Below are 20,868 nucleotides of genomic sequence, written 5' to 3'. Positions count from 1 at the left end.
ATTAGGGTTACATTTTCCCAAGTAGGTCTGCAAAGCTGAGTGCAAACCTATGTAAACGAGAAAGCAAGACACCAGTTCCTGGTGTGGTTATCCCAGTCAGAATTCACAACAACTGGTCTAATGGAGATAGTGAGCCTGTGTTTCCTGAGGCCACAATGATTACAGGAAGTGGTGAAATGTTCTCTTTTTTGGGGGTAGATTGAAAAGAATGTGGTTTTCTGCTCTAAAGAGACAAAATAAAAACTTAAAAACCACAATTCTAGATTAGTGACATCAGGTCTAACAGAGGGATAGCTTAACCACCACAATTTCAGCAAGGAATTCACTAGATTCCAGTTTTTTAGTATCTTTCGAAATACTGTATTTTTCAAAAGTACTGACAATCATGTGCCCTTTGGGTCAAAGTGTTCCTTGCAGAAAAGCATTTTTGAAGGGCCTTTCATATTATCCTAGAAGCTTTCCACATTTCAGAATGCAGGCATCCGAGAGGATGAGAGTCCCATTCAAAGGATTCTTGAGGTATTCCACAGCCCCTCACAGACGACAAGGTTTAAAGGGTTCCCAGGAGGGAAGTCCCAGCTTTCCATGGCAGCCTGGCTGAGAGCTCTCCTCTGTCTTAGAGATAAGAGTCCATCTCTAAGTCAAAATCCTTTGTGTTCTAAGTTCTCGCCATGGATCCAACACCTACAGAGCACTTAGCTGAGCTCCAGTGTCAAGTTGCACACACCTCCCTCTGGTCTTCTCCAAGGGTTGTTACCATGTGTCTTTGGTACCCTCTCCTTCAGATGCAAAAAACAGACCGTCCTCAAGCGATTTCATTGTCATTCATCATTGTCCTGATCTATTCTTCATCTATGCCTCCCTAAAACGTGGGTCACAGACACTATGATCACTTGGCCACAGGCATCTCTGAGCCATCTCTGGTGTGGCTGCTAAAGCCAGGGGAGTGATCTCAGGTTACCTGAAGCAGACAAGCCTGCCTCAAATGGAGTCAGTTCCTTTTTTATGTGGACTGGTTAGACCACAGTTGCCCAAAAAAGGTTCAAAATGGATCATATACGTTTCAGAGGACTCCTCATTCCAGAGAACCCGTCAAGGACTATGAGTTCCCATCAGGTACCACATTTTCATCACATGTTCTCTTGCTGTCAAGGTTTGGGTTGAAATAAATTAATTTACAGAAGGCATATACCTAGAAGAGGTGACAACCATAGAGGGCATAGTCTAATTCATCATCTTTGTAGGTTGTAGTGTTGTGAAATCAGCCCTCTCTAGCAGTTGGGGGATATTTGATGTGGAGGACTAGATAATAGTGCCTGCCGATCATCCACAATTATATTATCCTTACATTACTTTTGATGCTTGACTTAGATTACTTGAATTCACAGCTATCAAAATACCCCACATATGAAAATATTTGAAATTTTACACAAATAATAATTCTTATGAATCAAGAAATGGGCTTTTAAAATCATCTTAGGATTTCCAAACATTATGTTGGAAAACAAAAATGTCAACACAACTGTCAAGTAGTTGAAATATTGCTAGATACAGGTCAAGCCAGTTGAATTTCTAAAAGTATTTAATTTAGCTTTAAAAATTCAACATCTCCTAAACTGAAAATAATTGATAAAGAGAAAGCAGCCACTTGAAATAATCACCCCCATTCAGAGTAACCGAGTTGAGTAATTGTAGTATATACTACAAGAAAAATGTCAATAAATTATGAAAGGAGATGCAACAAAATAAATATTTATTAAATACACATAGTACCGGAGACATACGACAGGATTTGGTAGTCTGGACTCAAGATGCAAATTATACAAAGCGTTGACAGTAAGAAATTATTGCCTTTTGATTCAGCAATCACACTCATAAGTATTCATCCTAGAGAAATGAAAACTTACACCCACACAAAAATCCATACACAAATGCTCACAGCAGCTTTATTTGCAATAGCCCCAAATTGGAAATATCTCAATTTTCCTTCAGCAGGTGAATGGTTACATGGTGATACGACCACATCCTGGAAGATTCTTTGGTAATAAAACAGAATAAACCAGCACTAATCAACTCAACGACTTGATGAACCCCAGGGGCACGCTGAGTTTTAAAAAGAGCATGGTCTAGGGCCAGACTAGCCCACATGAGCCTGGTCACATCAAAAGATCATCTACCAGGCCATTTATATAATTTTTTCAAAATGACAACATTATGGAGATGGATCACAGCCTAGTGATTTAGCGCAATGACAGGCTGGGGCATGGTGAGAATGGCTATCAAAAGGGCACGTTATGGTGATGAGCATGCTCTCTTACCGTGAATAGAACCTTGTGATGGTATTCTGTAAGTGCATAGAACAGCACACACACATGCATGTGAAACGGGTAAAAGCTGAGTAAGTTCATGGATTTCCTGGTTTTGGTGAAGTATTGTATTATGTAAGTTGGGGGAATTTAGATGATGGGCCCAGAGGACCTCTCTGCACTATTTTTGCAACTTCCTGTGAATCTATAATCATTCAATCTATAATCACTTCAAAACAAAAAGCTAAAAATGTGTTTTCAGGAAAATGTGAATTAAATCACTTATGAGGGGGGCTTCAAAAAGTTCCCAGGAATATAATGGAGTTTTTTCAAGAACTTTTTGAAAGGCCCTGATACTTAGGGTGCATAAACCCTTAATGAACACTCTAAGAGGAGGTACAAACATTTACATGGAAAAGATACTACAGGAATCCTCAATAGTGTACTATTAATGAATGTTTATGAAGCACTCATGTGTCAGGCACTATTGCTTATCGTACTTAACCCCATACATGAAATGTGATTAGTGAATCTAATTAATACCTTCACTTTTGGGATAAGAAAGCTGCTGGATAAAAATAGTAACTCAATCAAGGTCACACACTGGCAAGTAACAAGGTTTTTAAAAAGAGGAAATTTCAAAGCAAAGGTTTGAGGAGAGAAGCAATGGCACAAATCTTTTGACTTCTGTTTGGAAACAAAGTGAAAATTAACAGTGAACAAAAAATCCCAAAGCAAAACAGTGGACAAATAAATGTTAAGGTTTCTCCTTTTCAAAAGGGCTTCACTGAATGAAAAGAAAAAATAGAGGAGGGAAGGAGGAAACGAGCCAAAAATGCACAAATACAACAAAGATGGCACTCCGAATGGAAAGGAAGTAACGCTGACTGACTACATGCAAGCTGCTTCATGAGAGCAAATGGCAAAGGCAAGGCCAGCTGGTCACCAAGCTCAAGGTGGAAACGCCTAAATTAGGTTAGATTAAGCCATGAATCCACACCTAATGAACAATATTGGCCAGCAAGATGAACACGGGCAATAAAAGTATGCATTAAGACTGGCTTTAGTTTGGATTAGGAAACACAAAGGAAATCTTCGGCCTTTCTGTCTCAGGCCATCTCCTGCTCAGATCTGACGGGGCTTCGGAAAGTTCATGAGAAGTTCATTATTTGTCATTCTATTTTTCCATGAACTTTTTGCAGGTCCCTTGTATGCCCCAAATCAGAGGCCCTGCAGAATAAATTCAGCACAAATGAATGCTGAAAAGGAAGTCTGGACTACAATGCTTGAGACAGGGTTTTTTTCTACAGGAATATCACTTCATTTAATTTTAAAGATCAAGTGAAATCCCAGGAGAACACAATCTTTAAAACATTTGGAGTATTAATTATCCGTTCAAAGTTGTAGGCAGTCAGTAATCCATTTAATGTGTTGCTTGAAGAGCCTAGAGTTATTGCAGCTCATTTGGCCCTGGGGAGCTGCCTGGGTAACATCCTCTTAAAAGCATATGGAAAAAAATGTAGCTATAGATCATTATAATGTTCGTCTTCTTAGAAGCCCTGCAACGTCCAATGCAGGAAGTAACATTCAGGAATCTTACTTGTCAATGAAAAATCTCTCTACACACACCACCATACTTCTACCTGGGACTTTGGTTACACCAGGAAAACCGGGAAAAATCCTGTTTGTGTTATCCATGGAATTTTTCAGGAGTAAGCAAAGTAAAAGTTCTTGTAGTTAGGTGCCATCAAGTCGGTCGCAAGCCACAGCGACCGCATGCACAAAAGAGCAAAACAGAGTTGAGGGGTAATCTATGGTAAATAAAATTTTTTTAAGTTTTGATAACTAAATATACTTGAATGGAGTTATATTAGGGTATGAGAATGGAATTGTTTTTATGAAGATTTGTTTTTATGTTTTAGATGATATCAAAATATTTACAAATGAAATGACTCATTGTCTGGATTTGCTTCAACATAATAGGAGAGTAACATATATTAGATTTGCCACAATTGTTGGATACAGCAGAGTGACATGGACATAGGGATCAAATTATACTTTTGTCTTCTTTGATATATATAAAATTGTTTGAAAAAAATCTTAAGCTGGCTGTAAAATATGCTCTTAGAGGAAATCCAGGTTCTTGAAGACTTCTGTTGAATCCCAGGCACATACTTTGATGTAACCGATATTTCTCTCACTTTCTATTCTCAAGCTTCTTGCTTCTAGTTCCAAAATTTGTTTATTTTTTGAGAGTGCTGTTTGTTTTTTCATCAATCATTTTATTGGGGGATGGGGGCTCTTACAAATCTTATAATAATCCATCCTTCAATAGTATTAAGCACACTTGTACATGTTGCCATCAACATTTCCAAAACAGTTTCTTTCTACTTGAGCCCTTCCTATCAGCTCCTCTTTTTTCACCTCCCTCCCACACTTATGTAGCCTTGGATCAATTATATATTATTACTATTATTTCCTGTCTTACACTGGCCATTGTCTCCTTTCACCCACCTTTCTGCTATCCAACCTTGTGATGGGCGCCCCTTTTCTCCCCCTTCTGCCCACCCCCACTATCCACCCAACCCTCACAGTATCGTTACTCGTATTACTGTTCCTCAGGGGTTTGGTTTTATTGGTCCTTAATTCTATGTTTTGAAAGCTCTTGTCTGTACCAATGTGTGTACTCCATTTTAAAAAAATTTAAATTCTATCTAATTGTTATACAGTTAATCCTACATTGAAATAACAGCAGGTATCTCAAGACAACGCACAATATCAAAGCAGCTCCCCAGGACCACTGGAACCAGTAAGTCCTGACCAAAGGGGGGAAAAAGGAAAGAAGCAACTGTGGGGGAAAGACCACAACGTTTCCTCCTCAGTAATCTGCTCCAGCTATCACAAAGGAAAACACTCACATATAAAAATGTCAATGACCTGCAGATGGGTTCTGGGCTCCCACGTAATTCTAGCCCCAATCCAAGAAGAGTTAGCTCTTATAACATGGCCTGACTGGATACTTGTCTTCATGAAGAGATCAATGAAGATAAAGGTGTTACAGCAAGTGTGGTGAAGAGAGCAGAGGCTGCTTGGCTATCAATTAGAAAAGTGTCTGGGGCCTTAAAGGCTTGTATTCAACTAAGCAGCCATCTAAGTGAGGTGTCAATTAAGTCCACATGGAAGAAGCACCCCAGCCTGTGTGATCCAATGACGACAATAAAAAAATCCAAATAGTGTCAGAGTTAAAATTTGTTCTAAGCTCAAATATTGCTTGACTGTTCCATGACAGAAATTTCTTCTCTGGCTTTTTAAATATTGTTAATGGGTCTTTCCTTCTTATTCTTCATTTTATCTTTATATTATTATTATTTTCTTCTTTCTGTTTATCTTTGTTTTTTTTTTTTGTTTGTTTCTGGTAGGTTTCCCAGTTTAAGAAGCTCAGAACAAGTGTATGCATGGAGACAATAACAGATGCAATCACTGGTTTGTCGGAAACGGAGGTGGGGGATGGGAATTGGGGAGCAAACAATGAATCCTAGAACTGATTGTGGGAGGGTACATTAGAACTGACTGTAATGATGGATATACAACTCTCTTTAAAAAATTTACTTATGGAAGAGTATGATAGGTGAATGTTACATCAAGAAAACGACTTTAAAAAGAACACACTTGACCTGTGGCTCGCATGGGTGTAGGAGGACGAGTTGTTGCAGTTGGAAAAGGACTTGCATAGTGGTTGTACAACAGGAAGAGTAAAATCAAAGGCACTGAATTATACATGTACAAGTTGTTGAATTGGAGAATGTTTTGTTGTGTACATTTTGCCACAATTAAAAAAATAATTTCACAAGTACTGTGTACAAGGAAGAAGTTCTAAAATAGATTTTGGTTATGATTGTAACTCTTCTCGATAGGATTGAACTATTGAAATGTATATGTGGATGAAGTGCCAAAAAACTGTTAAAAATGTTAGAAATACATGCAGATAACAGGAAATTCAGAAAATAAAGGAAGATGTAAATAAGGAAACAAATATTTAAAACATGCAATGTACAATGGAGAGCTTAGACGGGAGAAAGGGGGCCTAAAATAATAAGGAAAATAGTACGGAGAAAAACAAATAAAAGGAGCAATTTACCTTGAATAAATTACCAATTTTATACGTCTTTTGAAGACAGCTTCATCACACTGTTGACTGTAACAGTAAAAAATCTGATACCTAAATTACCATCAGTTGGGGATTGGTTAAGTGAATTTTGGTATATCCTCATAATGGAATGCCATGCAGCTATTTTAAAAATGAAGAACTAGACCCTTAATGATTGGGGTGTGACAAGATACACAAGCCAACTGAATGAGCACCCAAATGACCGAAGCTGGAATAACTTGAGCAAGAACTAAATAAAGTAGAATTAGATTAAAACCTTAATATGAATGTATAAATTACCAAGGGCTCATGAGGGAGGGGGCAGCGGGGAGGGAGGGGAAAATGAGGAGCTGATGCCAGGGGCTTAAGTGGAGAGCAAATGCTTTGAGAATGATGAGGGTAATGAATGTACAGATGTGCTTTACACAACTGATGTAAGTATGGATTGTGATAAGAGTTGTATGAGCCCCTAATAAAATGATTTAAAAAGGAAAAGAAAGGAAAAAAAGAAAAAAGACCTCTAGTACGAAAGAACTATTCATTGGTCTAACTCACTCCCATCGAATCCATGCTGAGTCACGGCGATCCTACAGGGCAGGGTGGAGCTGCCCCTGTGGGTTTGTGGGTTCCCCAGAATTTAAATCTTTATGGGCATAGAAAGCCTCTTCTTAGTCTACAACCAGGGGTTCTCAACCTTCCTAGTGCTGCGACCCTTTCACACAGCTCCTCATGTTGTGGTGACCCCTAACCATCAAATTATTTTTGTTGCTACTTCATAACTGTAATTTTGCTACTGTAAGGAATCAGGCAACCCCTGTGAAAGGGTCGTTCAACCCCCAAAGGGGTTGCGACCCACAGGTTGAGAACTGCTGTTCTATACTGATATAAATAATTGAAAAATATATATATAGGAGACGGAGAAATTCCCTATGCAGAAAGATTCCAAACATTTATGTAAATACTGTCCCCATTCCTTTATGGTTGTCTTCATTCCCAAGAGTACAGGACGGAGGAGAGGAACACAGACTAACTCTATAGGGGAAAACCCTGGCACACATTACCTCAGCCCGGTTATCAAGGTAAACATCAACAATGCTGTCATGCTGACAGTATGCAGCCTTGATGAGGGTGATCAAAATGTCATTTTCTTCTGTGAACTTCCTCCCCCATAGCCTATACTCCATTCTAAGCGTAAGAAAACCATTAGCAAATCCAACTGAGGGATATTCTACGCAATATCTGACTAGTCCTCCTCAAAATGATTGAGGTCATCAAACACAAAGAAAAGTCACAGTCAAGGGGACCTAAAGGGGCTTGAGGACTAAATGTAATGTGGCATCCTGATGGATCCTGAAACAGAAAATGGACAAAAAAAGAAGAAAATCTGAATGAAGTATGAACTTGAGTTAATAATAATGATCAATATTGGTTCCTTTAATTTTAAGAAATGAACTACACTTAAAAAAGGGGAAATGAGATATAGGAACCCTGCTATCTTTGTAATTTTTCTGTAAATTTAAAGTTGTCCTAAGATAACATCACAAAAATTTAAGTACATTAAAAAATGATATAAACGTGGAATGATGGTCAAGATACAGTAAGTGTAAAAGTTATAAACACTATGCATAGATGTGTTTTAAAACAATATGTATACAAATTATACATTAAAAACGTCTAGAAAACTACACATCAAACTGTGAAGCTCTGGGTGCTAAAACTACTGATTTTTTATCAGCTTCTTTATACCTTTTTGAATGATCTGATTGTTTTTCAACTCAACCCTTGTTATTTTATTAGTCTTGTAATCGGGGAAAAATGGTTATTATGGAAGAAAAAATGTGTAGCATACACAACTGATAGTGCAGTCCTTACTGCAAAATAATAAGCATTTGTAAAGCATCTAGATTTTGGTTTTACAAAGGCAAATTAAAAAAAAATTAAAGACTGTACAGAAAATTGGTTAAAAGAACTGGATTAAAATCTGATACTAATCACTTACTATCTGTGTGGTTACCCCTCAAATTCCTCATTTTAATGTAGTAAAAGGTAATATATCAATTGATCTGTAGATAGAACACATCTAATTCACCCATTAATCATTCATTTATGGGTTAATGTAACATACAGTATAATATATATGTGCATATAAAACAAAATCTATCTTATAATATCACATAATTTAGAAATTACATAAATAAAATGACAATGAGCTAATGTATGTCAACAGTCTGGCCCTATTAAGGATCCATAATAATTGTCGTTACTATCAGCAATATTCATATATGAAAATCCATAAAGAAATGAAACACTACCAGCAACAAAATCAGTTTCTCCAAGTACATACTAGGGAAACAGTGAGAGACAAAACCAGTGCATCTCAGTTCATTCTATAACATCTGTATGACGTTCTCACACTCCTGCCAACTAGATACTGGGGCCATTAAACAGGTCACTGTTAACATGTCCTCGGGACTGCTGGGCTGCCCTCAAAAGAACGCAAATGAAAGTCACTTTTTAAGTATAAGCAGTTTGAACTACGTTTTGGATTATATTTATAAATCAAGTTTCTCTTTCTGTGGGAATAGGTTTCCTTACCTACGAATTTGTCATGCCCCTACAAATGGCTGTTGTCCTGGGTACCTGAGCTGACTCTGCCTCAGAGCCAGCCCACAGGATGGGGTAATTGAATGGGCCCACGAAGCTTCCTCAGCTGACATTTTTGTAGCAGCAGACTGCCAAGTCTTTTCTCTCTGGGAGTGGCTTGGTGGGTTCACACCACCAACCTTGCAAAGGTTACCTGCTGCACCCATAACCACTGTGCCAGCATGGTTCCCTAGGCAAATCAGCATATCAAATGCAAATGAACCAATTTAAACCTTTTGATTGTAAACAATACTTTTTTTTTAAATGGGCTTTAAACAGACTATGTATCAGACTTTATAAAAATCCTGGACGAGTTCTTTGTCAACACTGATGTTTTAAAATTACTCCTATCATAGTCTTTTACAAATTTACACTATAACAAATCTGACCATGGTATAAATTAGTGAATTATATATGTACTAATTAAGCGTCTTGGTAGCGTAGTGGCTGAGCTGCTAACTGCAAGGTCAGCATTTTGAAACCACCAGCCACCCCATGGGAGAAAGGCAAGGCTTTCTACCCCTGTAAAGATCTAGTCTCAGAAATCACAGGGCACCAGTAGGGTCAACTTGTTTCAAGTGAAGTTTGCCCAACTTGACTTATCCTATGATCTGCTAAGTTAGGAGGAAACTAATAAACCTTGAACAAAAGAATATTGAATCAATGTACCAATTTTTTTTTACAGTACAGTATGGCTGTTAAATAAAAGTGAACTTAATCAATGTTATTTTCAAAACAATAAAAATATAACTTCTCCAGCTTCAAAAGCATATACATAATTCAAGAACTATATAGGAGAGTATACGTAACACCTAAGGTGGAATTAGAACTATTCAAAGATCAGTTTTATAACAATATACAAGATTTCTGCATCCAATTGTGGTAAACTGAGGGACTGGATAAGAATGTAATGCAGCTAAACCCTCTCTGCTAATAATTACAGGTCTGGTAAGCTGACTCCCGTGGGGAATGACCCTCACAGTTATAAGATATAAATAAATCTTAATATACATTCTCATGACTGAACACAATCCCTTCAATAACCCCCCCCCCATAAAAGAATTGTCATAAAGGAGCTACCATAAAAGATATCTCATCCTTTTGTCTGGCTATTCCCAGTGCCTGGAGGTTATCTGTAGATAAGAGCAATCAGGTGCTATAGCCCAACCACCATAAAAGTTTTCTGACATCCCTTGCGGATATGATCATAGATCACTCCCCTGGGGAAGGGTCAGGGGCGCCAGAGGTTAACTACCAACTGCGTTAGGACAAAATGATGACTCACCTCATTGCTGATTTATCATGTTACCCGCTTATGATATTACCCACTGTCTATGTAACATGTCTGCTGAATGACATGTGTGTCTTTTGAAAGGTCTGTAAATCCTATGGCATATACCCATTTGAAAAAATATATTCACTCTCTCGGTCCTGACATAGGGACAAGGAAGGAACCCCTGTGTCCTGTTGTCTACCTGTCTTATTCTCCATAACTACAAGGTCATTCCTGAGGACCCATTTGAGTGTTGGGGACCCGAACCCCTACATCCAATCTATCTTACTCCAACTTCTCTGAAAGCACTGATTGTTATGGATTATTCCAATGAGGTGGAGAAGTTCTTTCTGATCAATAGACTTTAGAAATCTGTGGCAGCTTTTTATCAAACATGTACAACTGTAAATTTTTAGAGAATGACTTTGATTTAGGGAAAGACACAAACATCATTGTGAAATGCATCTGGTAAATGGATAAAGCTAAACCAATTTCTTATTAAAAATACTTTTTTGATAAGGTACTAAGACTAATTTTCTCAAGAAGTACACACACAAACACACCCTACCATCATCGAATCAATCCTGACCAGTGTTCAGCATTTGCTTTGCAGCCATTAAGAGGCAACGCCCACTTGCGTGAGAATGGCATCACCAAGCATTTCTACTTTATGTTGAGGGTGCAGTTATCCTCTTAGCCTTGCTTTTACTATACCGTGTAATTTTCAGTTTTATGTGCCATTTGGCATGATTTGGTCTGGAGTGCTCACAAAAGTTTCTCCCATATAAATTAATGGTAATTATTTCCTCGCTTTATGCTATTGTGGCTTATGAAAGGTTTTATAGAAATGCTACAGTTCTAGATAGCAGAGGAGAATTATAATCATAGTGAGAATATGCATCTCACTGCTCTCCAGCCTTTTGGGTAATGGTACTAAACAAGAACTCAGCACCTCCTCATATGTATTATCTTACTTAATCGACCTAGCAACAATACAAGACAGAGAGCTATCACTATTACATGGATAAGACCCTGGTTAAGACAGAGAAATGAAGCCCACATGAACAGGAATATAACAGATGAACCTTGGAAACATTATATTACGTAAGCTAATCACAAAAAGACATGTCTGATCATATCCATAGGAAATAGCTAGAATGGGCAAATGACTAGAGATCAAGGTTCAGGCAGAAAAATATTCAATAACAGTTAACCTCAACTTATAGGACTGCTTTTAAAATCTTACACACATTATATGCTGTACACACACACACACACACACACACACACACACACACCAAACCTGTGGCCATTGAGTCCATTTGGATTCACGGAGAAGTCATATGTCCCAGAGCAGAATTGCTCTGCTCAGACCACTGAAGCTTTACAGCAAGTTCACGGAAAGAGCACCCCACATGAAAAAAGGTTTCGGATAGAGTTTAAGGAAGGTCAGAAAGACCTCAAAGCTGAGACAAGAGGGAAGGTTATCAAGTTCAATGAGTAAAGAAACTGGCTAAAGTCCAGAACCGAGTAGAAGACTGTAGAGCACTGATACGAGAGTCACTGCACCTAGGTTCAGCACTTCCATTTTAAATGAAAACCCTGGCCTCGCCAGCTTTCAGGCTCAGTGGGTGTCAAGTGCTGCCGGAGGATCTGCTAGCTCAAATAGTTGATCTTTCCCATCAGTCATGAAAGCAAGATCAAAGCTAATGAAGACAATGCTTATCAAATGAATCATAATTGGGAACAAATCTTAGATTTATAAATATGATCCAGAAAGCAAGGTCCAGTTAAAACAATGACTTCTGAGGAGTTCTGCTGGGCCAGTGATATCAGGCAGAGAGGTCAGCTCAGAAGGTGATAGTGACTGCTTAGGAGATTCCCCAGAGGTAACCCTGATAGATCTGCATGAAGGATACAGGATGAACATGGGGACTTAGTAAGAGTTTGGTGATTGTAATTTCAGGTCTGTCACTCTTGCTACATTGTGTAATTCAAAAGGATGAGAGAAAATATATGACAATCATTTCCACTTAACGAATTTTTTACTTCCAAGAGGTAAATGTAGGCAGTCATGCAGGGGGATCTCTGCATCCTGTACCTTGACATGCAAAAGGTTCTCCTAATACTCCCCATTCAAACTAAAGAGGAAATTGAACTCTCTAATGCAGTGGTTCTCAGCCTTCCTAATGCCGTGACCCTGTAATACAGTTCCTCATGTTGTGGTCACCCCCCCAACCATAAAATTATTTTCATTGCTACTTCATTTCATAACTGTCATTTTGCGACTGTTATGAATAGGGCGAATCCTGTGAAAGGACTGTTAGACCCACAAAGGGGTCGCGACCCACAGGTTGAGAGCCGCTGCTCTAACAAAACTGCTGTATTTATGGATATTAATGAATAAAAACTGCTTGGATGGTTTATCTTAAAAAAATAGTGAGAATAAACTCAGGAAAATTGTGCTGAGGTATTTTTTCCCATCATTGTCCAAGGGGAATAAAGACTGTCCTTTACAAATTTTGTTGGGAAATCTTACCCCTTCCACCCTTAGGTGTAATCTTGTCCATTCAGGCATCTTTTGGTTCCCCAAACTCAAAGAACATTTCAAAGGAACACAATTTGGGTCCGTGAGAATGCCCAAACTGCCCTTTTGCAATGGTGTAAATCAAAGCACCCAAATTTCTTCAGGGAAGGGATTAGAGAGATATATATTATCCTCAGAAGTGTATTGATCTAGACAGAAGAAAACTTGAAAAATAATAACGTTACACTTTGCTATTATTTAATAAAGGTTTCTATGATTTTATATCAGTATTTTTTTTACTTATTCTCATACACTATCAACTTAAAACTCACTGTCATAGAGCTGATTTGAACCCGTAGCAACCCTATAGGGGAGGGCAGAGATGTCCCTATGGGTTTCTGAGACTACAATTCCTTCCGGGAGTAGTACAAAGCTTCATCTCTCTCTCACTGAGCAGATGGTTTCAAACTGCTGACTTTGGGGTTAGCAGCCCACAACACATTCATAGTGTATACAAAAAGAAAGAATATACATACTTAAGACTATAAAATAATAGCACCCCCCAAAAAAGAAACAACAAAAAGTCCAGAAAAGGGAAGATCGCACAAATGATATACTTTCCCATGCAGAAACTAATAGGTTAAGCTACTAGTGGTATTTTAAGAATGTTACAGTATAATTATTAAAATGACACAGGTTAATATATAAACTGACATCAAGTCTCTTAAAATAAAATGAATATTTACAAGATTTTCTGTTTTGGTAAACATAAAATAGTGTTTGGGAACTAAATTTAATGGAACGTGTAGAAATACAGATGGCCTAAAACTATGTTAACAGAATATTCCTAAGAGTCCACTGACCTTCGATTCTTTCCATTCACACAGTTGCTTTGAATGTCTTCTTTAACCTATCAGGACAAGGGAGTTAATCCAAATGTCACTAACTTAGTAACTTTCCTTGAGTAAAGTGGTAAATGTAGTATATTATATGACTGTCATTATTCTCTTAAAGTATTATTAGTCTTCTAGAATACCAGTATCAGGAGCCCTGGTGGCATAGTGGTTACACATTAGGCTGCTAACCGAAGATCAGTAGTTTGAAACCACAAACTGCTCCCTGGGAGAAAGACGAGGCTTCCTAGTCCTGTAAAGAGTAGTCTCAGAAACCCACAAGGGCATTTCCACTCACTCCTATAGGGTCACTGTGAATCAGACTGGACTGTGGCAGTGAGTTTGGTTTTGAGCAGAAAACAGAAAGCTTAAAGCCCCAAGAAAAGTTAACAGCAATTGGTTCATTCTGGGAAAGAAACAGCAAGGACCTGTTTCCATGCAAACACTGACAATAAGTCCACTTAGGAATGCCTAACTTCTGTAAAAAGAAGTTTGATGAAAGTTTTAAATAAACAGCTAAAGAGGTTCCGTAGTTTCTACAAATGCCTACTACCCATATGATTCATGTCTGCTACGTAAAGGAGAGCAGAATGGCAAAATCACCCTTCGTTTCCACCTACAAAGTGCGAAGACCAAGTAGACATCCAGTAAGGACACTGAAAGAGAGAAGATCAGTGCTGAAGGAGAACAGAAGTTCACCTATTCCTACCCTTATAACACCATCCAGGGCAGAACAGTCCCTACACCAAGGGTCTATTATAAAAATATAATATATTTTAAAACGAACAAGTATGGGGATCTGATTTTCACTGCCAAATAACTGTTGAAGGAAAAAGAGCAAGCATGGGGCTGGGAGTAGAATAAGGAAGATGAAACTGAAGTTACAGTTCATGTGGCCAAGCAAGCAGCACATCCTTATGAGAAACCAACTCTCCTCTGATCAGTGAAGGCCCACTTCTGGAGGCTGGCATCGCCAATGAACTTGTACTAGCTGCCCTCCTCTTTCTCTATTTATTCATGTATTACCTGACGCAGCAGAGGTAAAGAACTCAAATATCATTGCCAAAAAAGGGGGTGGATTAACAAAGTGATGTAAGAACTTATAAAGAGATTTGCTAGAGTCTTGTCACTTGCATTTTCAGAACCGTCTTCTCTTAGCAGCTTGAAAATCCGAAATGGCCTTGGAGCCTCCTCTTGGAGCTGGCCTTTTCTTCGCTTTGTTTGTTTGTTTTTAAACCATTCTTCCAGAATCTCGCATTAAGTCTCTTGGCCACACACTCCATTCACAGATATCTGACTTACTGTTTTCTTCTGTCAGGGGTTGCTGCTTCACAGGTTTGGGAGACTTTCTGAGGGAGCAAACTTGGTCTCTGGTCTCTACTGAAGACATGCTGAACTACAGGTTACGCTTTGGGTTCAAAGATGACATGGAAGCCACATGTTTCCAAGGAAAGATGCCTAAGACAAAATAAAATAAAGTCAAAATTAAGGAAAACAAAACAAAAGCTAATTGTGCAGTATAAATTTGCACACAGATAACTCTGTAATATCAGCTCTGTAATACACACACACACACACACACACACACACACACACACACACACACACACACATTTGAAATTCAAGTGGACTGCCTTTGATTTTTATGATGGCCAGGACAGAACAGCGAGAGCAAACGCTATTTCTCTGCATTTTGCATTAGCACTTGGAAATGGAATACACAGGTGTGGCTTTTATTCAGCTGTAAACTACATCCCTGGCTTGAAGATTCTTCCAGCTATCAAGTTCTGAAATCACCCCTTTCCTGGTGACACCATCTCGGCACCACCACCAGGCTGATGCAGGTCATTTCACTCGGTACCACTGCTCTTAGCTAACAAATTCCACGTTCCCTGCTGCACAGTCATCCGACTTTGTGGCAACCCAAGCATGCAGAGTAGAACTGCTCCACAGGGTTTCCAGGCTGTGACATCTCCTCCGAGAGATCTCGCTAGTCCTACTTCTGAGGTGCCGCACTCTGGGTAGGTTCGTAGCCTAGTACTTAACCATTTGTGTCATCTGGAGAGCCCTGTGCTTCTTAACGGAGGAAGCGATGCCAGAGTCACCAAAGACTTAACCAACTGAAGACCATCAAGTCGATGCTGACTTCATAGTGACCCTATAGGACAGGGCAGAATTGCCCCTGTGAATTTCCAACTGTTAACTCTTTATGGGAGTAGAAAGACCCATCTTTCTCCAGAGGAGCAGCTGATAGTTTCAAACTGCTGACCTTGAAGTTAGCAGCCCAACATGTAACCACAACGCCATGCAATGCCTAAGTCCCGTCCCAGCTCTAATGAATAAGAACCTTTGGGTTTGCGCACCGACATCTGTTGCTTGTACAAGCAGTCCACGTCATTGAGCTCTGTACTACTGGTTACAGAGCAACTACATGAGAGCATGGTCAGGGCCCAGAAGGGCCACTTGAAAAGCCATAAATGGTGCATGAAGGTTCTGGCACATTAGCCTGGCCTGAGGAGCTTAAAATGAACCAGTCTCCCATTTCCTCCAACAACACATGGAAAAGGAAGAGCCTGAAATGAGGATTAAGGATAACATAACTGGAGATGGGTTATTTTAACACAAAATTTGCACAGTATTTCCTAGGGAATTTAAATAGAACACAAGCTGTGGGACAATATTCTCAGTTACATGTTACTTCTCTGACAGGCCATCTCAGATATGTGCCGGTGTTAAAATAACACCCGAGCAGGCTATTGCTTTTAAGAATCAAATAAAGATAAACTGCCTGACCTCCTAGCCAGTGGGAATGAGCTCTAGCACGGAATACTATACCTGTAAGGTGTGTGTCCTCTCTGGCTGTTAACCAGGCTTGTGGCCCATGCTTCAACTTCCTCCGATTCCTGGACAGCAGGTGCCGAGATGTATACAGTCTCTTATCTGTAGAGTCATTTACACCAAGCAACTCTGTTGATGCCCAATGGCCCCAGAATAATACTGCCAGCGCCCAACAAAGGGGTACAGAACTGGGCTTCCAAAAAAATACATTTTTTCCTTATCATGCTGTATTTTGCTTACAGACCCACCTCTAAGTGACTGTTTCAGGTTTATTACCAACTCAATGGCACAAAATTTTACCCTCCACCTTTATTTTTTGCTATAGAACCACTAGTTGGTTTGAACATAGCTCCCTGCCCTCACCGTGTTCATTATTTCTCAGTAAAGGATTGGATCGATATGTCACACAATGATCAAGCAAACAGAATAGCACTGGGAAACTACAGAATAGCCCACATGCTGGTAAGTTACTACCACAGACATCTTAATGTCCAGGAAGAGTTTCAAGAAGAAAGGCAGTAAGATCTCAAGTCATTCAATATGCTTTTATTTGTCATAGGCTTACTGATACTAAACTGGTATTTTACACAATCATTATCCTGGGTCCTCAAGAAGCACTGAACATCTACAGCGAGTTACATTCAACATCCAGCTTGGCGATTCTAAATTTAGTCTCTGTTTACTTGTTTTCCCTCCAAAATACAGTAGTGCCCCTTTGACCATTCTACCAGCAACCTCTGTTACCTAGAAACCTCGGCACTGTTTCTGCAACGCAGGCTCACTGCAATCTTCTACACTACTTGGAAACTTTAAAAAGAGCGCACTTTACGTCAGAGATGGCTGCATCGACTTTTAGATAGCCCTTGCAAGAATAAAGGAAAATCAGAGAAAGAGACCACACAGATTCTGGAGCCAGACCGCCTGGGTTCAAATCCAGTTTTAGATACTTAAGATACTTTAGATACTAGATCATCTGAACAGCTTTGGGCAAGCAGCTTAGTTACCATGCCGCCCCTCAGTTTCCTCATCTTCAAAATAGGGAAAATAATTGCTTGAAACATTGGTAGGCAACTCTTAACACATTGACCTGCAAAAGGCACCTGAGGCCTGTTTAAGCAGACATGCTGGCTGTTAGTATTACTGTACTCCCAGAGCTTTAAATTCTGTGTCATGGGGATGAATAACCCGTCTAATGCACATAGCACCTTCTTGAGGGCTAGTTCCACACTTTTAGTATCTTGGGTATGTCCTCGTGAACTATAATATCCATTCAATCAGCACCCATATCACTATCTACATATATATATATATATATATGTATGAATGTATGTGTATATATTGGACTGAATACGAAGAAAGCTCCTAATACTTAAAAACAAAAGAGAAAAAATATTTTTAAAAATCACCGCCACTGAGTCAAGTCTGACTCAAGCTGACCCTTTCCCTTCCCACAGCAACTTATTTTTTGGATGGAGGAACAAGATATACAAAACACTTAGGTAACAATCTAATGCATCATATTAAACACTAGGGTGTGACATAAACTGCCCACAATCCAAGAGTTCAGTGTGGGTTACCGACTTAATGGAGACTTGAGCAGCGCAAGATCTACAGATACCAGGGAGCTTTCAAAAGGTTTGTGAGGAAAATTCTATGATCGTTTAATTCCATTTTTCCACTTTCTTAAGCCCCCTCTTAAGTAGGATCTTCATTGGTGCAAAGAAGAGGAGGATTTCTGCTACGCAATTTCATCTCACGTTTTTAAGAAGCACTTTCCATAAGCCAAGGATATACGCATTGCCGGCTAGCCACAAGGTGGGCAGTTCTTAACCACCAGCCGTATGTTAGAAAGAGGAGGCTAACTGCTCCCATGATGATTTACAGCCTTGGAAACCTGACAGCAGAATCGACTCCGTAGGGGGGGGGACGGGGGGGGGGGGGCGGGGGCTTTGAATATAGCTTTGCGAATCTATGTAACCTTCCCCTCCCCTCCCCTCCCCTCCCCCAGAGAGACAAGGTTGTGAGGTACTCTCAAATACTGACTGGTGAAGTAAGCTCACTATTTTTTTAGAAGGTACCTAAATCTGACTGCTCCAATCTCAAGATTCATCTTCTCCAAGCACTTTCTCCATCCTCTCGTCTTTCCAGCTCCCACCATGCCCTGGGGACAGAAACTGTTACTTTTATCACACCACCGCTCTCGGAATAGCTGGCGTAACCTGAACAGTTTTGAAGACGGAAATCATTGAACTCTTATCTCTGAAAACTTAGTCAAAAAGAACATGTTGACCAAGGAAGTCAAAATTAATTAAATCCAGTTAAAAACGTAACTTCTGAGGTACTGGCCTCAAAGCTGAGCACACTTCTCAGGGATTTCAAAGCCAGCTTGAAAAATGAAACACAGCCTTTTAACAATGCAGAGGATCTCACATTCTTAACATTCACATGCTCATGAAAATGTGCTCAAGCTCATCAGCAAGGGCACAGCACATTATTTTTCATTTCCTTAGTTTGGTACTGGAATACATGCCCTCATGTTTCATTATGTCATTTTTCTTGTTAATTTTAAGGTTAGTTTTAATTAACAATTAAGGAATGCTATTTAGAAATCCAATATGGAAAGGAGGTCATTTAAGATGGAGTCCTTAAGTCTCTTCCCAATAGCTACCTCTTTCTAATGCTTAATGTTATGTAAGGAGGGCTTGGAAACGATTGGAGTTCACAAAAAGGAAACAATACTACGAATTTTTGAAGCAAGCTGCCAAGTTGAAAAACACACTAATTTACTCTTAAGTCATTTTACATCGCCATCACCTATTTTACAAAACAGCAAATGTCTATATTCCACACTCGGAAGTGTTTAAAGCAAGCTCATGCACTCAAATATTTTTGCTTATGCAAAAAGTTATCACTGATGATTTCATGAGATAAAGCACGCAGACCATCTGACACAGCTTTGCCATCAATCTGTACTCAACATTGACTATCATTGTTCCTGATTTTCCAACCTTTTGTCTATAGGCAAAGTCTACTACTTTGACAAACTACATGGTTATCAAGTTAGATAAATGATTATACTTAACATCATTAAATCAATTAAGTTAATGGAAGCAAAGCAAAGCTAATATGCTAAAGCACCGAGTAAGATTCTCAAAAAGTGATTTCTGAGGAAAAGAGGGAGTCTTGCTATGAGGTACAGTGTTAAGAGATTAGCTCTGATCTCTGCTTGTCAATGAATAAAGCAGCTTCTACAAGGACTCGTGTGAAATCACAAAGAACCGTCTGTTGATCCGTGCGCACTTGCTCCAAATGAACAAGCCCTCAAGCACGTGGACGAGTGGCCATGGAAGCCTGCATCGACCGCTGAAATCTGATCGCTCCAGTAGGCTAACCAAGTTCAGCACCCGTCTCACACTAGCAACCACCTTCTTCACGACACTGTACACATACTTCTTGAAAGGCATGGCCCAAAGTCACGGAAACTGGCGAAACCAGAGCACCCAGACCCCATGCAGTTTTAAAACGCCCCGGCGTTCTCGGTCACGCACGCTTACGATGGAGCGGAGAGCCGAGAGCCTATAATAAAAGTACCCTGGAAAGCACACGATTTCTTACGCATGCACCGAAATAGAAGAGTAATAACCTTATGACCTCATTACGGAAAACAAACAAACCACCCCAAACTCAAATGTTTCTCAGCCTCCTCGCAATTCGCGGGACCACGGACAGCCCCCTCCCACGCCTCGTCACGCCCCGGAGCCGACGCCGACCGGGAAGAGGCGCGCCACGCCGAGGTACCGACCGGTCCCCGCCCCGCACTCAGCCCGGTCCACGTGGGCTCGCGGGCCGGCCCCCCGCGCCCCGCAGCCCCCAGGCCCCCCCGCGGGGCCCCGCGCGCGGTCCGGCACGGAGGCCGGGGCGGGGCGGTGACGCGCCGCGGGCAGGAGGGGAAGGGAGCGGGGCTCCACTCACACGACCGGGGACGGCGGCGGGGCCGTCGCAGCGTCTCTTCCGTTCACAAACTGTCAAGGGGAATGGGAAAGGGGCGGGGGTGAGGGGTGGAACCTGCCTCCTCGGTTCATCCGGAAACCGACGGGCAGACCGGAAGTGACGAAGGCAGAGGGCGTCCGGGTCCGCTCCGAAACCGGTTCCCGAGCGCCCGGCCCTGAAGCGGCGGCAAAGAGCCCCCGGAGCGGAGCTGCGCGGGCCGCGGGCCGCCCGCCTCCGGAGCGAGCCGCGTG

General features: G+C 40.4%; 1 protein-coding gene across 5 annotated transcripts in view; it reads right to left on the bottom strand.

Annotated features, from left to right (window-relative positions):
* The window catches only part of SLC20A2 (solute carrier family 20 member 2), a 106,247-nt gene extending 85,389 nt beyond the window's left edge, over positions 1-20,858 (bottom strand). For 2 of the 5 annotated variants that reach the window (XM_075556597.1, XM_075556595.1), the window contains exons 1-3: positions 20,600-20,858; positions 16,625-16,729; positions 15,092-15,247 (exon numbers count right to left, since the gene is read on the bottom strand). The gene's annotated coding sequence lies outside the window, so the exon portion shown is untranslated. Of the gene's footprint in view, positions 1-15,091; positions 15,248-16,624; positions 16,730-18,705; positions 18,789-20,599 lie in introns of all 5 variants that reach the window. The other 3 variants (XM_075556596.1, XM_075556598.1, XM_075556600.1) reach the window with 3 other exon arrangements.
* Between the last annotated feature and the right edge of the window lie 10 nt (positions 20,859-20,868).

This window comes from Tenrec ecaudatus, chromosome 8 (genome assembly GCF_050624435.1).
Source record: "Tenrec ecaudatus isolate mTenEca1 chromosome 8, mTenEca1.hap1, whole genome shotgun sequence".
Classification (NCBI taxonomy): domain Eukaryota; kingdom Metazoa; phylum Chordata; class Mammalia; order Afrosoricida; family Tenrecidae; genus Tenrec; species Tenrec ecaudatus.
The sequence above is the reverse complement of the archived record's forward strand: the minus strand, read 5'-3'. Positions and strand labels throughout refer to the sequence as shown.